The sequence below is a fragment of the Thermobia domestica genome, chromosome 2 (assembly GCF_964235325.1).
Source record: "Thermobia domestica chromosome 2, izTheDome1.hap1.1, whole genome shotgun sequence".
NCBI lineage: Eukaryota > Metazoa > Arthropoda > Insecta > Zygentoma > Lepismatidae > Thermobia > Thermobia domestica.
Window position 1 is genome coordinate 125,233,547 of NC_137455.1, and position 6,000 is coordinate 125,239,546.

Consider the following 6,000-nt stretch of genomic DNA (forward strand, 5'->3'; position numbering starts at 1 on the left):
TAATCAGAACAAAGATATAAGGCCACTAACTTTTAAGAACATAACAACAAATCTAGCTGCCCAGAGCAAAGAAAGAACAACCTCGTCGTACGACGCCACGAGGCACACTGAGCTTCTGCTGGGTGAGGGAAGAATGCAAGTGACGCGCTAATGACTGACGTCATCATTAGGCTCCTCCTACATTTTTATGACAGGAACAGCGCTTGACCCCATTATGTGAATCTTACATGTAAAGTTTTTTGTGCTACGCTATTATTATTATTATTTTATTTTTTATTTCTTTTTATTTTATTTTTTTATTTTTTTTTTTTTTTGCCGGCACAGTATGTACTGTTTAAATTATCGATTGAGTTTGTTGAGTTGAGTTGATTTTGAGTGTAACGTCCCGTTCAGCAGCGTCGGTTGAGTTTGTATTATCACGATTATATGTAATTACTATTGTGCTAGTACTGTGTGCAGGACTTCTCTTATGAAGGATTACATATTAGGAAGGCTTAGAATATTGGAGCTCAGCGGGAAGAGCTTCAATCTTCCCCGGAAATTGCATTTGGATTTTTCCTCTTCTTCTACTATATAGTTGGACTGATCTCATCTAAATTTTGCATAGTCTTTGTTTTATAGTGAATATACGGAAACTCTTAATGAAATTTTATTCATTTTGTTTATATTTGGCTTTTGAAAATATGCCTAATATTTATCATCAGTTTCCCTGAGATTAACTGTAGTACTTTAAACTTAAAGATTTCTTTGCAGTTTTAATTTTATCACGACTAGGTGTTGCACGAAAACCTTCGGCCCGCTGGACACTGTAGGTTAAAATATTCAATTGTTTACATTAATTAAAAGCCGTAATTATTCATATTTAACAAAGTTATTAAGTTATTTATTTATTGAATTTGCCTACAACTACCACAAATTCCATGCCATATTTTTAGTGCAGTTATTTACCGACTTGTTTATTCACAACAATCCCACAGCTAACGACATCTATTAACGCCAGACAGGCAAGAAGGGCGTATGTAGCGTCATGTATAGCCTTTTATTTATAAGAATTCCCATTGTGTCTCTTGTCTTTCTGCAACTGACATTCCAAATCTCTCGAACAAGGGTGTAAGACATTCCAGGATAGCATGATGCACAGACTGAACATGTTTAGAATTCATTACTTTCTAAGTTCGTCAAAGATAAGATAAACTGTATACTTAGTGGGACTATAGATGACCAATATAGGCGATCTGTTTTGCATTCATTTTAATGATTTATGAATATTATACTACTTTTCTTTTTCTTTCCAGCTAATTCTCCATAACTAGTCAAATAACGAAGCTAGTCATGGCATGCAAAACATGAAGAAGAAAACTTTTCGCATGAAGCTGCAGTGCAAACATGCTCCTAACAATCAAACAACAAGCTTTTTTTTTTTTTTTTTTTTTTTTTATCATGTGTATATGCTGATTTCCATGTATTATTTTTATTACTTGTTGTTAGATTCATGCATTATTGTATAAAGAAAAAGCGAAATAAGCTAATTAAATATTTATGTAATGTATGATGGATAACTAAAATATTTCAGGGTAAAATACTATGAATAAGTGTTTAATTATAAGTATAAATAATAAAGAATGTCTACTAAAATTAACAAAATTAATTGCTGAGTAAAAAAAAAAAAAAAAAATATCCATCTTTCTGTATATCTTACAGAATGTACTTACAGAAGCTCTATTCTTAAAAATTAAAATTATTATTATGGTTATTTTATCCTTATTTTAATTTTTTTCTTATTATGTGTATGTATATAGTTTTGCACTAAATCAACGAAAATATTCTTATATAAAAGCTGTAGCAAATTCGTGCTAATTTTGCCTGAAATTTGTGTTTCTTATTATTCAGATAAAAACACCTGCATACCTGACGGTTTCAGGTACGCAGTTGATTTATTTATGACTGCTGAACATCTGGAATTTTCGCAGTAGTTTTAATAGAATCTTGTTTCTCTTCTTAGAAATATGGTTGAAAATTCATATTTATTTAAGAGGAGAAAAAAAATTTAAAAAATAAAAAGAAAAAATAATGTGACACAAGGCTTGATGTGTAAGAAGTAAACATGTTTGCTTGGGGGTTTACGTACTTGGAATTTTGAACGTTTGAAAGTTGCATAACCGTTTGTTCAGCATATAACAGTTATAATTAAAAAAGACAAACGCTTTATGATAACATGCTTTGAATTGGCTGCGTAATGAATAGGGAAAAAGGCATATATCGAAAATAGAAGAAGGTAGCTGTAAATGTAAATAGAACAAAATAGAAGTTAGTTACATGCTAGCAATTGCTTTGAAAATCTAACTGTTTCGCATTTCAGTAATTTAAGGAGTTTGAATCGATATCAGAGTATGCTATTATTTAGTCAAGGTACCGAAATGATATTTTTCGACATTAAAAATTACAATAAAGTAATGAATAGTGAAGGAAAGAAGAAGGGAAAATGGGATAGTTCATTATTGTGTTTAAGTTAAGAAAAAAATATATATATATACTTTCAAGGAACGCGAGTGCAGCCTAATTCTTGCTGTACAAGTATATTTGTCAGGCTAATCACCAGGTTTTACAGGTGAAAATGTTAACAACTTAACATTTGAGCATGATCAATAAAATATATGTCATATGTCTGCAACAACGAATTATTATGCTGTTGCAATTCTCCTTAAAGGTAAATATAATTGAAAGAAAATATGGTGTCCACATTTTCTTGTATTTGTTGTCCTATATGAAGCTTTAATTTTGTGTCATATGTTTTTAATTTTTTTTTGAAACAAAGTCGAAATAGGAATGATGAATTTTCCTAATGATAGTACGTATATGGCAGTGCGTTATTTCTTTAAACTTCAGAAAGAAACTCGCTTGAAAAATCGCTTTAATTTAATTTATATTCTGTGGAGTTATGAGCTTTGAGATTATGAAGTTTTCATAGGAGTTAAGTTTTGTGTATATATAATATTGCGACACTTGTTGTGAGGACCACGTAAATTCGCTCTTCCAACTTCAACAAAGGAACACGAGTTGGAAAAGAACACTATATATATGTATATGTATATGTATATATCAGCCCCAAATGCTTTTTCTTTCATATGATAAGAGCGGGTATTTTTTAAATAATTGAACAGTACTGTTAACTCTTGATGTGATGAAACACTGAAAAATAGTATTTTGAACACAGCAATGAATATTAGAATTGTTTCTTACCAAAATACATTTGTCGTGTAAGTATGGGATGTGGTATTTAACACTTGAGAATTGATTATGTGTGATATTTCATGTGCCAAATTCATGTAATAGCTTTCGGTGTGTTACATACTTTCTGTACATAGATATATAGATATTTACTAGATTTAAAATATGTTGCACCGACGCAAAGTATTTATTAATATGTATGAACTCTATTTAATTTACTGATATACCAGTGGCACACGCAAGCTAGCGGTTTGTAGTATATACTGATGGTACGAGTATATAGTATTTAAGATGGTTTTAGAATTAGTGGCTGTGATGACTCAATGGAAGGTCGCTTACTTCAGGATTGCAGGTTTGTGAATCCTTATTTAGGCCACTTTGTGTTAGGCGAACATCATTTGTATACTTACGTTCTTTTATGTATCATTATTTATTTGAGTTTACCACCCGCGCTCCTTCGTCTAGGATATTGAACTTCAAAATTTTCTTTTAATTTTTGATTATTGTAGTCTTAAAAAAAGGAAAAAAAATAAATATCTCAGGTTGTAATTTATCAAAATTCGAGAATTAAGTAGAAGAACGTTAATTATATAAAATAAGGGAGGGGGGGGGGGAATGAAGTCATGAGATGTTAGAAGAAAATAGGGATATGGTTGCAGTAACATATGGTTTTTAATACGTTCACAGTATCGAAGCAGAAATTCAATTATTCAGCAATTGCTGTTAAATTAGGTAACTTAGATACTAAATATAAATCGGTATGACAACAAAATCTAAATTAGAGTTATTCAGTCGTCTGTCTTAAATATATATATTCTTTTACAACTTCATGTTAAACAACACAGGAAAGTGTTCTATCTCAATTCGTGTGATTTCAGTAGAGCCAGTAATGTTCAACAGAGTTCTTTCAGTTTGTATAATGATTTTGATAAGTGCTTATTAAGTCAGGCTTATTGAGTGATTTTGTTTCGAATGGCATGAAAGTGTATGTAAAGTATTATTTGTACATGTGACGACTAAAACTAGAATTCCCTGTCTGTACTACCAATGAAGGCGCACTTTGAAGCGAGGGTATATGATCAACCCTCGGCTTCCAACGAGCTATTATGTATCTGTATTTAGAGCGGAATTTGAAACACTTAATTCAAATATCTTCCATCTTTCCTCGTGATGCTGGATGAAAGTCAACAACTGCCTCCACTTGGAATCGAATCTGCGATCACGCGCGCTAATTATTTTGATGACGGGGGCACGCACACTACTGTACCTGAATTCTGAATCTGTGCACTTATTCCTAACATCTTATCTGTTATTTTTGATCGATCTAAAGGAGAATAAAGTCTTTCCTCATTTAACTTGTATGATATTAAAAAAGAAACGTAATTAACTACAAATATTATTTAATGCAACTATTTTGTGTACAGTCTCATTGGAAGCCGAGACTGTACACAATAGCTTCTGTATTAAATGATTCTGACTAATCATGGTAATTGGTAATCGGTTCAAGTACTTACCTATTCGAAAATAAGTCGACAAGTGAAGAAGTTATCAGAATATTTAATTTTGTCATTTCTTAGAGTTATTTTGCATGTTAGTAAGTTTATGTAACCTCTTCTATTAAAACTGCCACGTGAACTTTGTGGTGGACAAACACCGTGTGCGTGGGTTTTCTCGGGGTTCTCCCGTTTCCTCCCACTTTCTTCATTCCACCATTTCATTCATCTCTCATCATCACCGTCTCCTTTAGCCTAACCGGCATAACCCTGGGACGTAAAACTCAAAAATTTCATTTCATTTTCTTCTATTAAAAAAGAATACTTTAATACTTATATTTTGTTTTATAATTAGTCAGGAAAACTGGAGAATAATAAAATTTGTATGTCCGAAAAAGAAGAAAAAATTAGAGATAATAGCACTTTTTTTAAGGTGTGACTTTAATGAATTGAACGATGCTGGATTCGAACCCACTCACTCTCGCTAAGCCTGAGATTCATTTACTAAGCCAGTCCGTGTCAACATCGAAACATTCTGCTTTCGATAGCTCACATTTTAAACACAAGCACACTCTACATCCGTCCTATCACCCACATTCAAAAGCTTGATTTCTGTTCCTAGTACTGTATCGATTGGATATGTAAATATTACATTCCAGATGCGAACAGAAAAGAAAGAAACCAAATATATCGTTCCGAAATATGGATAAGGAGACTGTAGAACTTGTACCTATTGTATATTTGACTTACTGTGTGCGCCACTGGTATTAAAATCTTAATATTTGTCTTAGTAATCTATAATGACCTGATTTATTAATTTTTTAAGTAGATTAGCAGATAGAAAGTATATTTAAGTTATTGTTTTTTTTTTCAATTGTAGATTCTACATAAAAGAATAATTGTTGTGTTATTCGTTATTTTGATGGCAAAGTGCAAATAATTATTGTAGCTTACAAAATCAAAATAGTAATTCCAGTGATTTTTATATGATGTGATAAATGGAACTACTCTTTTTTATTACGGTTACAAATAAATGCATATTTCTAAAAACAACTGCCTACATTTTCTTTCATAAAATATTTGTTTTTTGAATCATATAACTTATAATAATACTTAATGAACTAACTTAATTCTTAATTATTTTAATGACATGAATTTAAGGAATGCTGTAGTACGATTGTGGTTCATAGTACAGAATCCATAATGTGTTTGGAGACATATTGGTAACAGTAAGAAAGACAACCATCTAATAAATAACGAAATGTGCTGATGCAAAATT

The 6,000-nt window shown here is 31.3% G+C and overlaps 1 protein-coding gene across 1 annotated transcript in view; it reads left to right on the forward strand.

Annotated features, from left to right (window-relative positions):
- The window catches only part of LOC145675376 (uncharacterized), a 36,542-nt gene extending 30,768 nt beyond the window's left edge, over positions 1-5,774 (forward strand). Inside the window, exon 5 of the mRNA XM_081745780.1 lies at positions 1,296-5,774. The gene's annotated coding sequence lies outside the window, so the exon portion shown is untranslated. The remainder of the gene's footprint in view (positions 1-1,295) is intronic.
- Positions 5,775-6,000: the final 226 nt, after the last annotated feature.